This window comes from Mchenga conophoros, linkage group LG7 (assembly GCF_057382185.1).
Source record: "Mchenga conophoros isolate Kocher_MC1m ecotype Shallow Benthic linkage group LG7, M_conophoros_male_GT1.1, whole genome shotgun sequence".
NCBI lineage: Eukaryota > Metazoa > Chordata > Actinopteri > Cichliformes > Cichlidae > Mchenga > Mchenga conophoros.
This window is the reverse complement of record NC_140532.1, coordinates 23,888,114-23,910,804: the sequence shown is the minus strand read 5'-3', so window position 1 is coordinate 23,910,804 and position 22,691 is coordinate 23,888,114. Positions and strand designations below refer to the sequence as shown.

Genomic DNA, 22,691 nt, shown 5'->3' with positions numbered 1-22,691 from the left:
TGAACATGAACTCTGTGTCAAATACTGAGCTTCAGTACAGATTCAAGTTGCAGTTATTTATATGTCTTATCACCTTAAATCTTCACTCAAAGACAAGTATCTTTGACAGTGCATATATAGGTGTATCATATATAAGAGACAAATGTTGTTCCTTCAGTATGTTGGCATTACTAAATTTGGCTCATTGCTTACATATATTTATTAAAAGAAAATGTACAAGCTGTGATAACTGTTTCTGATAAAATGAAGAGTAGACTGATATATGAAATATTCCTTTATTGGGTGAGAAAATCAGACCATGTCATAACTGCTTTAAGTCATACAGAATAGATATCAGAGCCTTAAACAGGCTGGCTTCTGCTAAATGGGTCAAACTGGGCAGAAAGTATACAAACACATAACATCCTTATAGAATATGATGTAACACTATAGATCAACTTACCTCAGAATATATAAAGCATATAAACAATTACAGCAATATGATGCAACAAACACAGCAGTACTACTAATCCAAAATACTCAAAGCTTCATAGAACTGAAACAAACATTTATTTTTAGCTCCATTCTGCTGCTGATACATACTTTAGGTTTCTAAACATTACACTTGTTGCTGCCTTTCATAGTGTGTAACTTGAAGGCCCTGAGTACTTTCTCCCACACTGAAAACACTGGGATGATCAAATTATTTGAACATTACCTAATAAGACTGATTCAGGACAGACAATTAGTTATTTTAAACTTTTCTAGCAGTCCTTCACAAACAGGGAACAGTCTGTCTATTCTCTCCATCTGTCAGCTGCTGCTGGCTCTTCCTCCTCCTCTTCCTCACACACTGTTGAGTTTGTCCTGGTGGATCATCAGGGGTGCAAAGCCTCACAGATGATGTGCAGCAGTGTGTCCCTCAGTCTGTCCTCACTCTGGACACTTGCAGGTGTCACACATGGAAATCAAATGTGTGATAAGCTGCAGGATTCAAACACAAGTGTAACTTATAAGCACATGTTCATACTTTTATTACACAATCAGAGAGAAAGAAAAAGAGAGCGAGTGCAGGACAGACAGACAGGTGACAGTCTCAGGTTACACACTGCTACAAAACAGCACAAAAGAAGGAGGATTTAGTGTTTGTGTTATTAAGAAACAAGAAGAGTTCCCAGATGGTACAGTGGACACATGTGTGACCCCTGTGATTAAAGCATCTTTCTTTCAGCTTAACGAGTGAACCGTCAGCTCGTTCAAACACACGTTAAAGTCTGTTTGGCTCGACACCACCGAACAGAGGCAGCAATATAACATAGCTAACATTAACAGTGCAGTGGATCCTGCTTGTGCCGTGATATTCAGGACTGCAAACCGAGCAGCATCACTGACTTTCAGCTTGTTGTGTTTGTGGATATATGACTGACTTTAATTATCCACAAAATCATCACAATCTCTGTAAGATTAAGGTCGACTATATATATATTTTTTGAAGTAAAGGCTTTAAAACCAAGTTAATTCTGAAAGTACAGACATCGCTAATGTCACATAACTTTCCCGACATGTGGCCAACAAGAATGGTTTAATGTTCTTCATTAAAAAAATATTTGCGCATAAATAAGTGACATAATATTCAGTACTTACTTCTGAAAGTTTACTCTTCCTCCGCTCCGCTTCCACCGTTTTTTTTTTCGGCAAAATTATCCACACCACCACCGCACTATGAAGTCTGGGATATGTTGGGCCATGAAGGCTACACTGACCCATCCTTAAAATTCAGGGAAATTAAGGACGCATTTGAGGGCCGCATTTCGAGCAGCCTTTGAATTGGGAAAGCCTTCTCTTGTGGCTGTGACGTAATCGGCCTTAAAATGCGGCCTTTAAGGCTGCAAACCCCAAATCCGGTCATTGGTACTTCCTGGCTTGTGTAGTTACTAGGTAACAAAAGCTCAACACTGCCTCTAGCGTCCTGGAGCACTTCCGTTGTGTTTTGGAATTTGCATGTGTTTTTGAGTTTGCAAGTGTTTTGGAGTTTGCAAGTGTTTTGGAGTTTGTACATGTTTTGGAGTTTGCATGTGTTTTTTAGTTTGCAAGTGTTTTGGATTTTGCAAGTGTTTTGGAGTTTGTACGTGTTTTGGAGTTTGCATGTGTTTTTTAGTTTGCAAGTGTTTTGGAGTTTGCATGTGTTTTGGAATTTGCATGTGTTTTGGAGTTTGCATGTGCTTTGGAGTTTGTACATGTTTTGGAGTTTTATGGAGTTAAATCAGGGCCATAATGTTTGTGTAGTTAAAAGAAAAATTTGAAATCAAAAATATGTAAACTGAAAGCAAAAGTCACATTTTTCGAGTGAACTTTTTAAAAGAAAGAGTTGGATTTAAAATAAAATCAAACGTTTTGAATATTTGTATTAACTGAAAACCCAATGGTTCTTTTATCTATTTCTCTGAGTAGACTTTATTTAAAAATTTTCAGTAATCTTTTTTTCATTATTATTATTTTTAAAAAAATCTATTCAGTCTCAGATTACATTTTTTCAGATTCAGATCTTTTAAATTAATGTACAAAAAAAAATTCTTCAGGTTGTATTCTTGTACAGCACTTTGGTCAACGCTCCTGTTGTAATTAAATGTGCTATATAAGTAATTAAACTATTAACTAAACTAAACTAACAAATGTTTTCTTACACAGTGCATGTGCTAACTGCTAGCTTAACTGTAGCTTAACACAAAGGAGCTTGCAAAGAAAAGCGTCTGGACTTCTTTAAGTTGCTTGAAGACGTTTCACCTCTCATCCAAGAAGCTTCTTCAGTTCTAAGGTCAAATGGTGGAGAGTCCCAGATATAAACCTAGTGGGAGTAACCCCCCACAGAGGGACAAAAGGACCCCCTGATGATCCTCTAATCGCCTGAGCCAAGGTGTGAAACTGGGTGTGGGTCCCAATCAGCCAGAGTTTCGGGTGTGTTCATTGTGAAACCTGGCCCCACCTTATCATGCGAATTCCTGAGGTCAGTCCAGACGCTTTTTTTTGCACACACCCGAAACTCTGGCTGATTGGGACCCACACCCAGTTTCACACCTTGGCTCAGGCGATTAGAGGATCATCAGGGGGTCCTTTTGTCCCTCTGTGGGGGGTTACTTCCACTAGGTTTATATCTGGGACTCTCCACCATTTGACCTTAGAACTGAAGAAGCTTCTCGGATGAGAGGTGAAACGTCTTCAAGCAACTTAAAGAAGTCCAGACGCTTTTCTTTGCAAGCTCCTTTGACTACGATGACCTGGATGACTGAGAACCTTCAGACATGTAGCTTAACACATTAACTGTAAGAGCTTCGGAATGATTTTAATGCTGTATAAACTATAGTATGTTAAGATTTTTGTGTTTTTAAATCTAGTGTCAATGTTATATTTGTCATGATTTAAGAAGCTGTCAATTGCATAAAACTATCAGCAGTCAATCATTAAAAAGCTGGGTGTGTCGCAGTCACATCCAGCAGGTAAGTGAGTGGGCTCTTGCTCCAAAAATGCAAGATAGCCCCCATAAGATCCGACATCACAGTTTATAATTTGAGACAGTATGTTGATTCAGTCGCAAGGAAATGCTGCCTCTAGAAATACAGAAAAGAGAATGCTGCACAAAAGAACTCACCAGATGGACTGGTTTTCTTCTGTTTAAACAGTACCTCTAAAGCATGTGCTACTTAATCTCAAGAATCTGCAGCTAATTTTTGCAACCAATCACCATGCACACACCCATCTATAACTGAATGTGTGCACATAAGGATGAAAGCAGGCAGATTTAACTTTTAAAAAGGTTGCAAATATATAATTCTAGTTATGTAGTTCGTTGTTATGATGTAGGTTTAACAATACTGATTCTGGTCCGGTGAGATCTTTTAAAAGCTTTTTTTTAAAAGAACTGGTTGTGATATTTTTCTTCACATAAGGCTGTTCTGTTGTGTTCATAACTATCTATCTCCTCTTTTTTATTTGTATTTCTTTCTACATTGTAGATACAAACTGAAGATGTGAAATATATCAAGTAAGATATATGGAATAATGTAGCAAAGAAAAAATTAATAAATAACTCTAATAATAACTAAATATGTCTTATATTTTAGATTCCTGAACGTAGTCACCCTTTGCTTTTTTGACAGCACTGCAAACCCTTGGTTTTCTCTCAATTAGCTTCATGATGTAGTTGCCTGAAATGGTTTTAATTTCACAGGTGTGCCTTGTTAGGGTGTTTGTGGAATTTCTTGCCTTCTTAAAGGGGTTGGAACCATCGGTTGTGTTGTGCAAAAGTGCATAATCAGAAGAGATTTGTTTGGGCCAAGAAACACAAGGGATGAACATTGGACCAGTGGAAATCTGTTCTTTGGTCTGATTAGTCTAATTAAGATCTTTGGTTCCACCTGCTGTGTCTTTGTGTGACGCAGAAAAGGTGAACGGATGGTCTCAACATTCATGGTTCCCACCGTGAAGCAGGGAGCAGGAGGTGGGTTGGTGTGGGGATGCTTTGCTGGTGACACTGTTGGGGATTTATTCAAAATTGAAGGCACACTGAGCCGGCATGGCTACCACAGCTTCTGCAGCAACATGCCATCGCATCCAGTTTGCGTTTAGTTGGACCATCATTTATTTGTCAAGAGAATAATGACTCCAAACACACCTCCAGGCTGTGTAAAGGCTGTTTGACCAAGAAGGAGAGTGATGGAGTGCAGCACCAGATGGCCTGGCCTCCACAGTCACCTGACCTAAACCCAATCGAGATGGTTTGGGATTGGATGGGCTGCAGGGTGAAGGCAAAAGGGCCAACAAGTGCATCTCTGGGAACTCCTTCAAGACTAGGCAATTGCATTAACAAGCAGTTGAGCAGGTGTACAAAGTGGCTGCTGAATGCATATTGCTAATAAGCGCATTCCTGTGCCTACATTTAGACAACATCCACTTACCATAAAACAAAAGTTCTAGCATGCTGACTGCTAGAAATATGTTTTGTGTATCTGTGTATTTGTTACACCAGTGTGTAACAATATCACAGTAATAATAGCAATGTAAGACATGGAACGTCTTTTTTGCATGTGTAGGTGTATGTGTTTTAATTTGTTTTGCTCATGAAACCCTCGCTAAAGGATATTTTCCTGAAAATGATAACCTTCAAGTATTCCCTTGGTATTTCTGAAGGTATTCTGAGGTGCTATCGTTCTGTTGCTCTGAATAAAGGGCAGTGGGTTGGGGGTATTATAAAGTGCAGATGAGTTGCTAAGGTAGGACTGTATGTGGGTGGTTGTCTCTCAGGAGTTTTTCTGGAAGCTATGAAGGTCACAGTAGAAAGGTGCAGTAAATATGCTTTGTGCCAGCACAATGTTGGGAGTAAAATCCTTCTCTGCTCACTCGATGAGAATATGATTTTTTGCACTGAAGCTTGCTTAATCCATCCCACATACCTTAGCTAAAAACAGTCAAGCCTCTATTTATCATTTGGTTCAGTTCAGTTTAAATTTTATATCTCCAAACCAGAGCATAAGTAAATTTTAGACACCTTACATATGTAAAGTCAAAAGACCCTAAATAATGGCAATGCACCCGTTAAAGATCCAAACTTTCTAACAGGAACGGACTACGGAGACCTTGCTAACAACTTGTACTAACAGGTGGAGAAATAATAACAACCTAACAGGGACAGCTCACAAATTTCTGACTTACAAGACATCACAAGGGTAGAGATTGTTACATTTTAAAATATATAAAACTGTGTTTTAGTATATTGCCATGGAATTAAACATTTCTGAGGTCTGATTGGTTCACAGTTGCATCCTTTATACCCTGACTGTAGATATTAATGCCACAGAAGAATAAAACACCATTAATTGTAATTTGTAATTGTAATTTACTTTTTACAAACATGCCTCAGGACAAAAGCTGTTAAGTGACAAATGCAAGTGTTCAAAGGTTATATAATTTTCACTCAGAACAGTGGAAAAGGAGCCTATTAAATTACTTGTGCATTTTACATTAAAAATCTCACATTATCTTACCTTGCAGAGAGATTAGGCTCAACTGATGGTCCCAGGGACATGCTAACAAGTAGCTCATTAGTTATCAGTGATTGAAGCTACAAAATAAAATACACATAGCACCTTTAAAGCTTTCAGGCAGTTACAAAAACTGATCTGTCAGAGAGGTCCCTCTTAAAGACAGTAGTATTTTGTATAATTCTGAAGGTACTGCGCTCATTTCATTCTCCCTGACAGTAATCCCAGCCCTAACCCTTTAAAGAAAAACATCAGATCAACAGAAATCACACAAATTTGGATTTGAAACTGATTTTCGCCAAAATATGACATGTTTGTATCCCAGCGATTTAAACTGATACAATGTAATGTGTAAATAAAAATACTCCTAATATTGCAAAATATATATGTAATGTCTATATAAATTATGTTTTAGAGGGAAAAAGGAAGGAAGAGTACTGTAGAAACAGTAACCACCTTAATTCTTGGGCCACAAAAACCAAGTGAGTGAGAAGCACTTTGTAAAATGAGGTCATCCCCACACATCCTTTGATCCCTCCATTCTTCATCTTGGAGGCAAGTGGCATATAAGAGGATCTATCTTTGTGAACAGTTTTGAGCCTCCAAAATTACAAACAAACTAAAGGCAGGGGATCGATACAGTGTGTCTCACAGAATGATGAAGTGGCACTTCAGAGGGTGAAAATCAATGTCGCGTTCCCTTTCTCTCCTTCTCCTCTCGCCATCCTTCTTTGTGGGTCCTAACCTAGCTTCACAGTCCTTATACCACGGTGTTAAAGTGTGTATGTTGCTTGGAGCTTGGTCTCACACTGTGATTTAATAGTCCTTTGTTTTTTTTTTATTCCTTTTTAGCCTGGAAGACCCCTGCCACTATGATGTGTGAGCACACCCACCAATAATGGCCCATAGGATACACAGTGAAAGTAAGTGCTTCTGGTCTGATTTATGATTGGAATGTTCCTTCACCCTTTACTGTCCTTCTGAACCTCAGCTCATTTGTTGAGGCAGTATCGATCAGGATTACATAGCAATCATTAAATCATAGCATGGCACTTGACATGAAACTGTCAGCATGAAAGCAAATATTTAGTACAACACATGCACTGGACAAACAAGTTCATTTCTGTGCATTTTTATAGCTCATGAAGTGTTGGAAGTGAAGAAGCCATTTACAACTTTGGAAAAATAAAAGGAAGTTGATTATATATATTAAACAAAGAATTAACAAAGCTTCCCAAGGAGAAAATTGGATTTCAAGTGCTCTGGCAGTGGCTAGAAATTAATTGTAGCACTGTGGCAACTTTTGAAGATCGCATTCACAGCAGAAGGAAGCATATTTTGCCTCAATACTGGGACATTGTCCCCAAAGAAGTATAGGATTAGGTTTTGTTATGTGTTACTTACTGCTTGAGTTGAACAGTTTCAGTATCTGTTTTGCATTTACTGCTTTCGGTTAAGAAGGAGTTTTTCAATTACTGGAGCATGATTATATTTGGGTTGGGATTTTCAGGTTATGGCATAGACTAATGTACATCATTCATGTTTGTCTTAGTAATATTGTCTCAATATCAGTTCCCACTTAAATGTGGTACTTTTTGTGATGGATTCTACCAGAAACATTGGTAAGTTGTTTGATGAGCATGTACTGTACAAATATGTACAAAAAGAAAAAAACTGTCTAAAGTAGCTGACAGTTTGTGGTGTAGGTAAACATATGGCAGTTTCAGGCTGCTGGTTGGCACATCTGTAAATCTGATCAATATATTTATGGTCCTCACAAGGATTAGGGTTCATTGATTAGAACAAATATATCAAACTGAAGTAGTACAGGTAGTTAGTATAGATAGTGTGTAAACTGTTTGCCCACTTCCTGATTTCCTGTATTTTGTATGTTTGTCACACTTAATGTTTCAGCTCATGAAGCAAATTTAAATATTTAAATCACTTTTTCACACAGGGCCATGTAAGATTGGATTTTTGTTTCCCACTTAATCGTAAACAACTTCATTTAGAAACAGCATTTTTGTTTTTATTTGCGTTATCTTTGTCTGATATTTAAATGTGTTTGATGAGCTGAAAGATCTAAGTGGGACAAACACACAAAAAAAAAAAAAAAAAAAAAGAAGCACAACTGTAGATTTCAGTTGTGGCCTGATGATACATCCCTATAGTTTCAAGAGGTTTTATCTAACAAAACCAGCAGGACGGTGTATGCAAAAAGAAAACATTGCCAGCATTGTGTACTGTGATTTACAGTTCTTGTAGTGATGAGTTATTATTTGCACTGATAACCGTGTCACTTCAACATCATCAACATTGTCTCAAAATTTCTTTAGTACCTTGAATGTAGTCATGTTCCCTTTTTCTTGTACAGTCTTTGCATTACTTGTCTCAATGTGTGGATGTATAGGACGTAATCTGCATGCACATAATCTGTATGAGTGAATGTATTCTGTGTTTGAGAGGAGTCTGCAATACTGTTCAGGGCGTTACTTGCTTTTGTGATGTTGGTGAGCTCTGAGACAGCCCCTGTTGGTGCTGGAAGGCAGCGCTGTCAGCTATCTTCCTGTCAGCCCTGCCTCAAGTTCTAGAGCTGAAAGATGAAGCCTGAGACAGGTATCCACGTAGTGAAGTAGTTGGGGGAAATAGATATGCATTTATCTTACTCCCCATCTATAGTTATCTATATACCGTATGTAGCTACAGAGTCTATTTGTCTTCTTTTGTTTGTCTTTGTCTGTCTCCAGGGGTGCAGCATGGGGTGAAAGGCTGCTGTGTTTCAGCAGTGAAATATTCATAGTATGTGCAGGGAGTTTGACGAGGAGCACTTGACACTTCCATAGTCACCACCCTCATTTTCATTTCCTCTCTGGCGCTGGCACTTTACCTCAGAGCTCCGCTGGTCTTTCATTCAACACTGTATTATAGAGGCTCAGTACATGATGAAAACAAGCCCACAGCATGCTGCTTTCACATTTCATCGCTGAGTGAATGTGATGTTAAACAAAGAAAAATACTGCATATTAGTGAATATTTTAGCTGTAAATCTCAAATATGAATTTTTATTACTATTCTCTGAAGGTTTTCATGGTAAAATTGTTCATTGAGATGCTTTTTGCCATCCCTCTTGTGCTGCGATAATAGCAACTTGGGAACATTTTCAGTTTAAATTCAAAACGGATGATATATTCGACATCGGTTGTACCTGACTTCCAACATTTCCCTGTCTTACATCATCAGTCAAAAAACTCAGCCAAACACACCCAGTCGGATTACAGGTTTAATTACAGAATATCACGATAAAATAGAAATAGAATTCATATTAACAAGACAGGATTGGTCTAGTGAAAAAAGTCTGACCTCTTTCTAAAGTTGCATTGCACCTTGCCCCTGAATTATGGAATTATTGATTTGGTGCGTCTCTGTAAAGAATTCAACATTTTCTACCTTTTTATTCTCTTGTATAGTGATAGTATCTTAACAGCATCTTATCTAAATATAGGCATCTATCCCAGAAATAAGGAAGTAACTCAACCAAAAAGGTTTCAATATAAATAACAATTTTTCCAGTTTAGATTTCTATAAAAATTCATGTGAGAAGGTTTAACAACAACAAACCACAGGATCATAAGCTCTTTTTTTAAGGAATTATGTGCAAAAATCTCATGTCATCTTTCATTTTTTTATATTTTGCTAATAAAATGGAAACTACCTGCTGTGATTTATTGAAACACCTGCAGACATGCATGGTACTAAACATATAAAGCAAAATATATAATATAGAAGTTTGTACTCATTGGCAGGCAGCATGGTGGCACGGTGGTTAGCACTGTTGCCGCACAGCAAGAAGGTCCTGAGTTCAATTCCACCATCAGGGCCGGGGTCTTTCTGTGTGGAGTTTGCATGTTCTCCCCGTGTCTGCGTGGGTTCCCTCCGGGTACTCCGGCTTCCTCCCACCGTCCAAAGACATGCAGTTTGTGGGGAAAGGTTAATTGGATAATCCAAATTGCCACTAGGTGTGAATGTGAGTATGAATGGTTGTCTGTCCTTGTGTGTTAGCCCTGCGACAGACTGGCGACCTGTCCAGGGTGTACCCCGCCTCTCGCCCTATGACAGCTGGGATAGGCTCCAGCGCCCCCCGCCACCCTGAAAAGGATAAGCGGTAGCGAATGGATGGATGGATGGGTAGTCATTGGAAATGCAAAAGTACTATTTTATCACTGTCAAACTGTTATCGTTTTTCATAGACTAAAGATATGGACAACAGAGAAGTACCTAGAGATACAGTTTTTATTTGGTTCTTTGCCAAGTTGTCCATTATGCATAGACACAACATTAGTTCATTCCTTGACTTAGGTGCTTTTTCTTGAATGATCTATAGGGCAGTGTTAAGTGGCTTAAACCAAAAACAGTGGTAAGGTACACAGAATGGACTAAAATGAGTAAAGAAGCAGTTATCAAAAAAAATAAATAAAAAATTATGAGACTTTGTGGCTTTTTGGAAGCAAAATCTAAAGAAAGAGGGTTGACTCAGGAGATTTGCACATTACTGTATGTAAGTACTGTGTGTAAGACATTCTGTAAAATAAAGTTTTACATTTGACAGTGTGTGCAACAGTTTCAGTTATTTCATTTTGTGTAAAGGCTCATGAAATTACATTTAATCTACTGATTTTTGTTAAGAGACCTGACATTTCCTTTAGTGTGTAAATGCATACAGATATGTTTCATGTCATAAACTCAAACCTCTTGTTTTACTTTATGCCCACTGCACAAAGTGATGCGGCTTCTTGAGCTAAAACAACAGTGAGCAGCTGGTCGGTGTGATTTTACCAACCTGCTGAGCATCGACAAAGACTGTCGAGCAGATAGTCAAGTTCATACATACACACTTGCACAAACTTCTCATAATGTGCCTGGCAACTTCTCTCAGTCCTGCTACCGTTCACAAACACACACACTTCCTCTTACAAAGCTCTTCACAATAAAATGAGCCATGTATAATGCAAATGCTCTTTTAAATGTATTAAACATATTGCACTCCTTTTAAAAGGAATTGCAAAAAATTTTCTGAAAACTTTCATCGTGATTATTTTACCATTATTATTACAAATTATAAGTTGATTGATAAAAATAAATAAACCAGTTAAAGAACAACAGGAAGATGTGAAATAACAGATAAAAAACAAAAACCCACATATACTGAATAAATCAATAGCCTAACACATAATAGTTCTTGTTTGTTTATACAAAATCAGTATTCATATGCATCATGTTGAAAACAACAATGTTGATATTTGTAAATAAAAAATATTACATTTATTAATCATGTAAATTTCCTGCACCTGTCATAGACGTCCACATGATGCCCAAAAAAATTACCCAGTCCAAAGTTCAAATGTTGAACATCTTGATGTCGAGGCTGTGTCATGGTTGCATGTCCAAATTGCGAAGTTCGGATGTCGTCTAGATGTCCAGAATTGGTCATGGACCAACGGACACAATATAGACACGTTTATCCAACGTCCATTGTTTAGCAGGTAGGAACCTGAGCCAATAGGTGTGCTATTTAAGCTGTTTTAGTCTGCTTACAGCTGCTGTGCATCTGCAACTCACTTTGCAACCCACTGCATCTGTATCTGTTGTAATCATTGTCACATCTGTTGTCACTGATGCCTGCTTTGTTGCTGCTGCTCTCTTTGCTTCGAGGCTTCCATGGTTTAACATGAAAGGCTGGTGAGGTCTGCTATCAGGACATCTTGTCAATATATACTTTTCACCAAATAAAAATAGCAGTCGACCATTCGCCTTTTGACTTAACTCTGACTTTTAGGTTTCCTGGGAACCTGTTGGGTGTCAAGTAAATATACTTCCAATTTAATTATATTTAGCTTCAAAGTTTTTCTGACTGTCAAATAATATTTAGTACAATAGTATTCATGTACACAAACAGCAGTATTACCTTTTTGACACTATCATGTTTTGCTAAGAGATGCTGTGCTTTTTTAGCAGGTGCTTTAGTCTTCTATCCATCCACTTTCGCTTAACAATACTCTCATCATTACAGGCAGATGTGAAATGTAAACATGAGATCCGAGGTTAAATGTCACATGATATTTCAATGCAAACTATAACGTGATATTTAGAGTCCTCATATATTAGCATAGTTTCCTTTTTTTTATGACTCAGATTAGATTTTAATATACAACCCCCCCCCCCCCCCCCCCCCCAAAAAAAAAAAAAAAACACCCAAAAGATAGCAGAATGGACATTCCCAGTAACAGCAACAGAACAAATTGAGAATCAATGCATATTTCCATCCTTCTCTACTACAGTGTGAATATGAATCCAATAATCTTGGACTTTGGAGCACCCCCAGAGCAAATGTTAAAGTGTGCCACTTCCTTGCTGGCATTTCCAGCATGCATCATCAGTCGCTAGACCCACCTTATGTAACCGTGAGGGTGTCCAGTATACTCTATTTAAAATCTTAAATTGAACCAATCTTGAACGCAATTCGCGTGACATTTTTTTCAGATTCCTGAGGATGCCATTCCATTCCTCCACTGTAAAGTTGAGATTTAAGTCCATTTCCTACGTTCTTTTGAGGGACAGTGTGTTAGGATCAGAAGCTAATAAAAGCATTTTGTAATAAGCTGATGCCTCTTGTCCACGCCCAAAGGTTTTTTTTATTTCCTCCAGAAAGTCTCAGCTTAAAGGGAACTTTGCGAATGAACCACATGTATTGGCCATCAAATTTCTTAGTTGCAGGTATTTCCAAAATTCCTGTCTAGGTAAATCAAATTCTTCTGCAAGTTTTCCATGTGATTTAAATATACTATTTTTGTAAAGATCCCCCAACACTGTTATACCTCTCTGAAACCAGAGCTTCCAAAAGAAGGGTAGTTTAGCAATAGAAAGTTGGGGATTATACCAAATACCAGCAGATTGGTTAAGATATGGATCAAATGTGAATAATTTGGACATTCTTTTCCATACTTCTTTCAAATGAGAAAGTGCCGGATGTGATTGGATACGGGGGGACAAATTAGTTGATAAGCTATATAATGGTGTAAATGGCGAGCAAGCAGTACTTTCAATGGAAAACCAAGGAGGCGCTTTCTCAGGGGGTAAGAACCAATGTGCCAAATGCCAAAGAGAAAAAGCATAATGATATAAAAGTAGATTAGGCATCCCTAACCCACCTCTGTCCACTGGTTTCTGCTGTTTTCTCAGATTCAATCTAGGCTTTTTATTATTCCATATAAATGCCTTACAGAGCTGGTCAAATTGTTTGGTGTATTTCAAAGGAACATGAATTGGTAGAGCCTGCAACAAATAATTGAACTTAGGTGTACATACCATTTTGATTACGTTTACCTTTCCCCACATTGAGAGATACATCTGAGACCAACGCTCAATATTAATTTTCATATCGCTGAGTAAAGGTTCAAAATTTATCTTTATCAGGTCTGACAAATGAGGCGGGAAGGTGATGCCTAAATACTTAATGCCCTTCTGAGGCCAGGAAAACATACAGGTTTGAAAAAGTGACCTAGGACAATAACTAGTTAACGGAAGGGCCTCTGATTTGGTCCAATTCACCTTATAACCAGAAATAGCTGAAAACGTATTTATTATTGCCTGCAAGGAGTTTAAAGACTTTTCTGGGTCTGATATAAAAAGCAAAATGTCATCGGCGTAAAACATCAGTTTATGACAGTCTCCCCTATACTGACACCTGGAAAATTGGGCTCCCTACGAATAGCCACTGCCAGCGGCTCAAGGGCCAGAGCAAAAAGAAATGGAGAGAGGGGATCCCCCTGCCTGGTTCCTCTACCTAGTTCAAAAGAAGGCCCTATTATTCCATTTGTGAGTACTGATGCCTTGGGGTGTACATATATAAGCTGAATCCAATTAATAAAGCTTTTGGTAAAACCGAAACACTCCAAAGTGGCGAATAAATATCTCCACTTGACTCTGTCGAATGCCTTTTCGGCATCCAGCGAAATCGCAGCTATGGGAGAATGGCTGTCCTGAACCGCCCACATAGTATCAATTAACCTCCTAATATTATCAGCTGAAGAGTGTGAGCTTATGAAACCAACTTGATCTACATGTACAAGAGAGGTTATTACCCGGTTTAATCGATTAGCCAGAATTTTAGATAAAATCTTACTATCATAGGAGGTCAGACTTATCGGTCTGTAGCTTTTACAGTCAGTGGGGTCATTATCCTTCTTTAGGATAAGTGTAATGATGGCTTCAGATAGTGAAGGTGGGAGCCTACCCTCTTGAAAAGATTCATTATAAGTGTTTAAAAGCAGTGGCGCTAGATCTTCTGGAAAGGATTTATAAAATTCAGCCGTATAGCCATCCAGGCCTGGTGCTTTATCAGAGGGCAGGTGTTTAATAACTCCCACTATCTCTTCAACGGTAATGGGAGCGTCCAAATATTTCAGTTGATCCACTGTCACCTTAGGAAGATTTAAAGATAACAAAGATTTCTTTATATCACTCTCTGAAATGCTTGATTCCGAGCTATAAAGATCTTTATAAAGGTTACTAAATATTGTATTAATTTCTTTAGGTTTAAAGAAAAGACGTCCATTATTATCTTTAACAGCTGAGATCATAGCCATAGTCTCTCTCTGTTTAATATATATTAGCATAGTTTCCTAAATGTTGCCAATACAATCAAAGGCAGCTAAATTTGACGCATAGGTTTAAACATTTTTTGTTTTTATAAAAGTTTGACCTTATTTGACTTCGAAGATGAAATCAGAGGTCTAAAGTTACATATTTAGAGACCCCATGATATCATAATACCCCAGCATGCCTATATGCTGTCAATATAAATAAAATAGATAAATAAAATAGTTCTGTATAGCATTAATATCATGTTGACCTTTAAATCAGTCTGTTGACCATAAAGGGGAGGTCAGAGGTCAAATGTGACATCATACTTTAAATATTATAAGATACTTTCTTCATGTTGGCAATATACACCTGACTTGTAAGAATCATAGTTTTTAAGTCATAAAAAAACCAATAAATCATTAAGCTAACCTTGAAGAAATTGGCTGTAAGCCAAATTTTAATGGATTGTTAACATGACCTCACTCGATATCCCTTTCATTCATAACTTTTTGAGCTTACAGATAGACACACACACACACACTTAAACGCTAACAAATCCTTAACCCACTTGGCAAAGGTAATAAATATAGAATTGAAGTATATAAACTTACATTAAATTTCTCCACGTGTCAAAAGCAGAAAACGAGCTTTCATGACAGGAGATTTGTTAAAATCCACGACTCTTGCTGCAAGATGGCATTGAACTGCTCTTTGCTCGCTGCATAATTCTCGCTGCATCGTACTACTGTAAAATTAGTCTCAGAGGGAAAAGTAAACAGAGCCTGGTAAAAGTTGAAAATCACATCGTCATTATATTTTTATGCCGCCACCCTCGTAAGTCATCCTCACAGAGTCCAGGCCTCTTGTTCTGAACACTGCAGAAATATCAATATGGATTTAGGAGACTCCCTGAAGCAAGGTCCTCAGCTAATTAAATCTGTAATCACTTTGTACTGTAAAAACACAAGCAGGGGAGGTGAACAGAGGGCTATGTGGTGGTTTAAATGCAGGCCGGTGGAGTTTTATTTAACAAAGACGGCTAATTGGGTCAGAGCTCTTTATCCTCATAAAGTTCCAAGGTTTCTTGCTATTTGGACAACTTATGGCACTTCTGACGACATCTAAGAAAGTGAGAGAAAAGAAGAGAGGTTAAGTCGGAGATGGAAAACAGCCACTGTTGTCAAGGCTACTGCAAACAGCTATTTGATATTGTCTTCGGGGTTTGAAGTCTGTTGTACAATGTAGAATGTAATGAAATACACAGGAGCTGCGTGGCAAGAATGCATTTAGCGGGAGATGTTACAGAGGTGTACAATATCATGAACTCCTTCCATCTTTAATTTCTAGAAGGAGAACCATTCAGCCATGTTGTAAATATGATCCAGTCATTATCAGGTCAGCTTCATTCAGTCTTCAGGCATCTCGAAATTCTCAAAGATTACTGCCTTGTGTGGTATCTGCATTTTATCACACCTTCTTTAATCACTTTATATGATGATATTTGTGCAAAATCAATGAATGAAATTAAAAACTAAAAATAAAGTAATAATACATAATCAAATTGACTGGAGCTGGTGATAAAGGTTTAGGGATATGAAGTATAACTAATTAAAGTATTTGAAACTAACTGATTAAACTTTGTTTCTCCTACTCGTTGACACTAGTAATACCTGCCTTGGATTTTTTTTTTTTTTTTTTTTTGGCCTTTTAACTGGCTTTATTGATAGAAACAGAGAAGATTGACAGGAAAGCGTAGAGAAAGAAAGAGGGGAAGATGTGCAGCAAAGAGCCACTGGTCGGACTTGAACCAGGGCCGGCTGCTTTCAGCCATGCGGTATATGGGCACCTGCTCATAACTGAGCTGAACCAGCGCCCAAAGCCATCTTCTTTAGCTAATTATTAATATCATCAGTACACAGTAATAGTTAACTATCCACTGCAGTGCAATTGTTCCAGTAATAGGTTATAAATGAGGAATGTGGATTATGTAACAGGTGACATCTATAAAAGCAGCATGATTTAGCATAATTTTGATGTAATAAATATGGCTGTCTGCATAGACGGGCATAAAAACCGAAGGATTGTGTGAAAGCCTAAGTATTTTATATTTTGCTAACACAGAGACAGATTTTTAAAAAATGATCTTGAGCAGTAATCCTGCAAGCTTTGTGATAGTCTTTCAAAGTTTTTCTTCAGACAATGGCTGCTTTTTCACTTCTTTTCAATCCAGTCCTCGTACCTGGCCATTTTCAGCCATATGTTTGTTTGTTAAGCCACTTCCATGAAATATGTTGTTCCCATTTAGTTAAATATATTATACATGAGTTAAAAAGGCATAAAATATCATTTTTGCACCATGAATGTGAATCCCAAACAGCTATTAGCTGAAAACTTGACATGACATGCATGAATGGTGTGCAGTGTGTTCTTAAAAAAATTGAGGAATCTGGACAATGAGAACAGCAGATGAACAGTATCTGTTCTCACAGAAATAGAAAAAAATACAGCCATGACACAGAGCCAAAGAGATCCATTTGGCCTTTCAGTTGATCCATCTACTGTTTGTGGCTGAATGGCTGTCAAGGAGTCATTCTGAAGTCTTTATTTTAGAAGCGAGACAAAATTTTAGAGAAAAAATTCAAACAGTTCTGGAAAGAAGAGAAGGCTAGCTTTATGGGGATATTTAGTGTATCATGGTAGCACAAGGTATTCACAAGGTACTACCGTCTTAAAATGGACAGAAAGAAACGAGCTCTGCCTAGATTTTACCTTGTGCTCTACATATTACCATACTCCTTAACCATTTTGTGCTAGAGAAATATTTAAAATGGTTCCTCAAAGATGAGAATTTTCTTTCTTTTTGCATTTTACAACCAAAATCCAAAGCAAAGTTTCTTGTTGTTGAAGAAATTTGCAATTCTATGTAAGCAGTTTAGATATTAAACATGTCATACCTCCTGTTTACAGTAAATAGCTGCAAAGCACACTTCATTAAAACTTTAGAGCGAAGTCAAATTAAGAAACAAAAGGAGGCTCTTTCTATGGATGTTCTCACTATTTGCTCTCTTTTCCCTCTGAATTTTAAGCCTTAAGGAGTCACTATGTATCTGCGATTACCATTTGAGCTGCAGCTCTGAGGTGCTGACCTCATGCTGCCTCCATTCTCTGTGTTACTCACATTTGTGTCTGTCCCCAGGGCTCTTCGTCTAAAGAGCCTCGACTGAAGAGGCAGGCGGGCCAAGCACAGTATGGCGGGGTTAGACCTGCCCTGGAGAAATCTTTACAGCGACCTGATTTCACTCAGTTGCTCCCCTTATTCCCCAGATCTCACGCTCATATTCACCTGATCCTGTGTCAGAGCCATTTTGGGTGGAAAAACTTCTTTAACAACAGTTAAACTAGAGCAAGATTTCAGAATCCAGTGATTGTTCATGCGCTGCAGCCACAGTCCTTGTCCCCGAGATCTTCGTTTCTGTTTAATCTAGCACATAATTTCATTCATTGTTCGAAATCTTTCATAATGTCTGAGAGATCTGATCGTGACCATTTTCACGAATCTCCCTCAAAATTGCACATTTTCAGTATCAGCCCAAAAGCAATGTGTTGAAAAGAATCTCTCATCCCAGCTTGTTACATGTATCTCACAGGGATCTGAATTAATATTAGCGATTGGTCCCCAAGTCACGTTCATCCCCATCTTTTCACTCTAGCATCTGGATTTAATTGGTGCTACGCCGTAAAGCCACAGCTGCTCTTCCTGTTAGAACAATAAATTATCCCAATTAGGAGTTGAACAAAAGAGGCTGTCTGACACAGCAGCCCACTGCCATGCCTAGAGATTGGACTGCGATGGAATGAGGCTTCTCGCTGACATGAAGCCGCACCAAAACACCTGCCCCATCATCTCTCTGATCAAAATACAATTCCAGTCCAGGGAATATATAGAACAGAAAGAGACTGCTTTGCATGACTTGCAAACATGAGAGCTTCTTGTATATAAATGAAACAGAAAAAGAATCACTGTGTTTGAAATTAGTGAAAGGTATATTGTGTAATTGCTGGGCGGATGATTAATTGGTGTTTGGATGATGGGTTGTGGATACAGCCGGGTTTTCTGGCAGCTGCCTTCCATATCGATGGCACCAGTAATGAAGGCAATATTGACATAGGGTTCAGAAAGATGTGGAATGGGAGGAACAATAGGAGCATCTGTGCCTCTCAGTAGTTACGAGTATAATTGAGACCATATTTTAGCTTGCTCTTTGAAAACTAGCCTTACTATATTTCCCTTCTCCTTCCCTGACAGACGAGACATATTTATTTGCCACAATGTCACGTTCAGGAGCTTTGGCAACTCAGGCGATCTACCGTTTAAAAGAATGTAGGCTATCCACCACTACGATGGCGGCCTGTGTTGTGATTGACACTACTTCCACATGCTGGCCTGGCCACACCATCTCTTTGTCTCACCGCTTGCTGTGAACATGCCATTAAGCCAGTCAAAGTTTGACAAGAAAAATGAAGTGTGCCGGTTCCTGTGGCCTCGAGTGTCTCTCTGAATAATGAGCACATTGCCTGTACCCCCCTGTCTCCACTCCGTGCCATCAGTTTTACTCTTCCCCTTGAAGTTCTAGTCTGCTGAGAGAGTGAAGGGGTCTTTAGGTTGTCGCGTGTCCAGGAAGAAAAATGTGGTCATGCAAATCTGTCAAACTAAATCTGTAAAACCCAGAAAAGAAGCGTATGATGAATGAAGTATATTTTTATTGATATAATTCCCCCATTTCATTTTACGGCATTAGGACGGGGAGTTCTGTTTCATAGGAGCTGTCCAATATGAGGGAGCGTCATAAGATGTCGCAAACAGCTGCAATTTTGCGAGCCAAATTAGCTGGCACTGTTTTCCTTGTTGACTTTATTTCACTGCTTTTTAAAACACAACAAACGGCTGAGCAGCGCTGCTGGATCATAGCATCATAGCTGCCTTGCACAGCAAGCACTGAGAAGAAAGGGCAGCTCCACTGCTACTTCCTTACCCAGCCTTATTTCTCCCAATTACCAGCGTGTGAGCAAACAGTATGACATGACTGACCTCCTCTCAGAGAGCTGTGGTCATGACTGCGAGGCTCTCTCAGCTTATTATGACAGAAGTGTTATGGTAATAGAAGGAAAGTCTGTGCCGTGGCGATAGCACCTCAGGAGCGCATAGCCTATTATCCTCCACTGTGTAGTGGTAGTAATGGTGAGACAGAGGGCATCCTATCTGTTATGGTGATGATGCATTTTGAATGGGTAGTGCCTATTATATATCAGTGGATGATAATGCCAGGAAAGAGCATCCTCTGGGTATGGTCATGATGCCAAGAAATGGGTGAAAGGGTCTGAACAGAATATACAATGTGCCATATCAGGTTTATGGTGATAGATTAAAGAGAATGGCAGGATCTTTTTTTTTTTTTGAGCTATGAAAATTGGAGGCTAGCCCCTGTGTTCAAAGAGCGTGAATATCCAGGGAAAGGAAGACAATGAGGAGCATGTGTGTACGTGTGCATACAACAAACAAGAGCCACGCAGTCAAAGGAGAATCTTAGTTAGCTGTCTGCTTGGCGCTTCGCCGCCCCTGTGATGTATGTTTATGGCCCATCATCTCTAGCCAATTACCCTGCCTCAGTGTGGGAGCACTGCACCTTCTCATCACAGCCGTCAGTGTCTGAGTGTGGAGAGAGACGGTGACAGTTAACGTTCCTGGACATCTCCTGGCAAAGTGCTGTTTTCCTTAGGGGACTCTTGAGATTCATCTTTAAAAGTAAGCCACTGGGTAACAGAGTGTGTTGAGCCTTATAGCTGCTTTGGGAATTGAATGCTTGTTTATTGTATGTATGTTTGTGTGTGCATATGTGCGTGTGTGTGTGTGTGTGTGTGTGTGTGTGTGTGTGTGTGTGTGTGTGTGTGTGTGTGTGTGTGTGTGTGTGTGGACGGTGGGTGGGGGGTGCTAACGCATGTGTCTGTAGGTGTGCATGAGTGCTGTGTGGGTGCTGTAAGTTGGAACAGTATCTCTGTAAACTTTGTAAATCTCATGTTTCCCACGCACTCCTGTTTCCATCATTATGGCATTATAGGATATGTGGATAACTCACTGCTCTCTATATTGATGTGTGCATAAGGCTACATGCTGTAAATGATGTGTGAAATAACCTTGGCATTTTGGGTGTCTTTGTTTTTCCAGATATAGCTGAGGTAGACGTGCTCATGTATCCCGTCCATGTCAACCTGCAGACTTTCTCCTACAGACACATCTGACTTTTACAAGGTGCGTTTAAATGCCTTTTTTGTTTTTGCATGTGTGTCGCAAATCTGCAGTGTGCTTGTGTCTAGTCAAAGTAAATGTAAATCCCCTGCAGAGCAGTGACATTAGAAAAGGTAAAGCAAATCAGACTCGCAGCTCAGGAGCAATGAAGGCTAATTTAGTTTTAGGAGAAATCGGAAACATTTTTGGGAGTGCTTAAACTTTGTTTCGATGATTCCTTTGTAAAACTGAGAATGCACAGTGACAAGAAAAGGATTTGCAATGATAATATTTATTTATTTATTTATTTTTGGCTCCATATTCATACTGTGTGACAGATTGAAGCTGCAAAGCTGTGTTTGCGTTGGCTAGACTAAGGAGCGCTTCTGCCCAGAGGGTTTATCAGGGAGAGAAAATATTGACCGCGAACAGTTGCACTTTGGTGGTGTTATTGCTTTTCACACTTGCGTGATACAGACAGCAGTCGCCAAGTACAACAATTGTAAACCCGCAGCCATATCGACGGTCGCATTGCTCTTCTGTACAGGACAACATATTCCACTTGTGGTGTTTACATTTTAGTTTATTTCACTGGAGTGCTTTTTGCAGATAGATGGTGTAAGATTACAGGAACCTGGTAAAAAGAAAAGGAAGTACTTATTGTTTAGGTGAAATGCAAAAACCCAAAGTGGCCTCTTAATTTGATTCTGAAATATGAATGCAAAACAACGTGACAAGACAAATCTGTGTTTGTGCACATGTGGTGTGATTTTTCATTAATATATACTGGGATTTCACTTGTTAAATCAGCTGTGTTTACTTCCTTATTATTATTATTATTCCTTACTGGCTAGTGCACAATTGAAGTTTATCACCTCAGTTTTAGAGTAGCATCGAGCTATTAGCTATCTCCACAGGTGTGCATGATTCTCTGAATGAGATACTGATGTTACTATGATTATATGACACTGATAAGTTTATTGGTACTGTAACAATGTGTACTCTACAATAAAAAAGCCAAACTGTTGCACCTAATTCTTGTCTTTTTAAGTGATATAATAACTGATATATGTACATATGCTATTACTAAATCTGAGAACCATTTAATGCCAAAAATTCATTAAACAAAGGCATTTTAACCCATTAATCATTCTTTAATTCTTTGTTATTAATTCTTTAATAACAAATCATGCTTCTTAATTGTGTGGCACCTCACATGCAGTATCAACATTGCTCGTTATACTTCAGAAAATGAAAAGCAAATTTAAATAGACAGATGTTAAATACGATATGAAAACATGTTACCACAAAATTTAGCATATTGTAAAATTAAAAAAAAGTATTATAAAATCTGACAAATTACTTTCCAGAAAACTGAAGAAGGATCTCCTAACCACTTCCTCAAGCTTATCTGGGGAAATGTTGAGCCAGTGGGGCCAGAGTCTACCATGGGTCCTGCTACCAGTAGGACATGCCCAGTCAGAACACCTTACCCAGGAAAAGCCCACTTCGGCTGCCTCCTTTCGATGTGTAGCAGCGGCTCTACTCTGTGCTCCACCCAAACGACTGAACTCCTCTTTCTATCGCTAAGGGAAAGCCCATCCACCTTTCAGATAAAGCTTGTTTATGATGGTTGTCTCCGAAATCTAATGTTTAGCCTTTAATTGAAGTAGTGATAATAGTGTTAACAAAAAGGCCCCGTTGAGATTAAAGGATTCATGGCGTTTCTCAACAGTGATGCTCCATCTGGTGGC

The 22,691-nt window shown here is 38.7% G+C and overlaps 1 protein-coding gene across 2 annotated transcripts in view; it reads left to right on the top strand.

Annotated features, from left to right (window-relative positions):
* Positions 1 to 22,691, top strand: part of mgat4c (mgat4 family member C) — a 129,575-nt gene that overhangs the window by 45,913 nt on the left and 60,971 nt on the right. For both annotated transcript variants that reach the window (XM_085283004.1, XM_085283005.1), the window contains exons 3-4: positions 6,867 to 6,937; positions 20,878 to 20,961. The gene's annotated coding sequence lies outside the window, so the exon portion shown is untranslated. The remainder of the gene's footprint in view (positions 1 to 6,866; positions 6,938 to 20,877; positions 20,962 to 22,691) is intronic.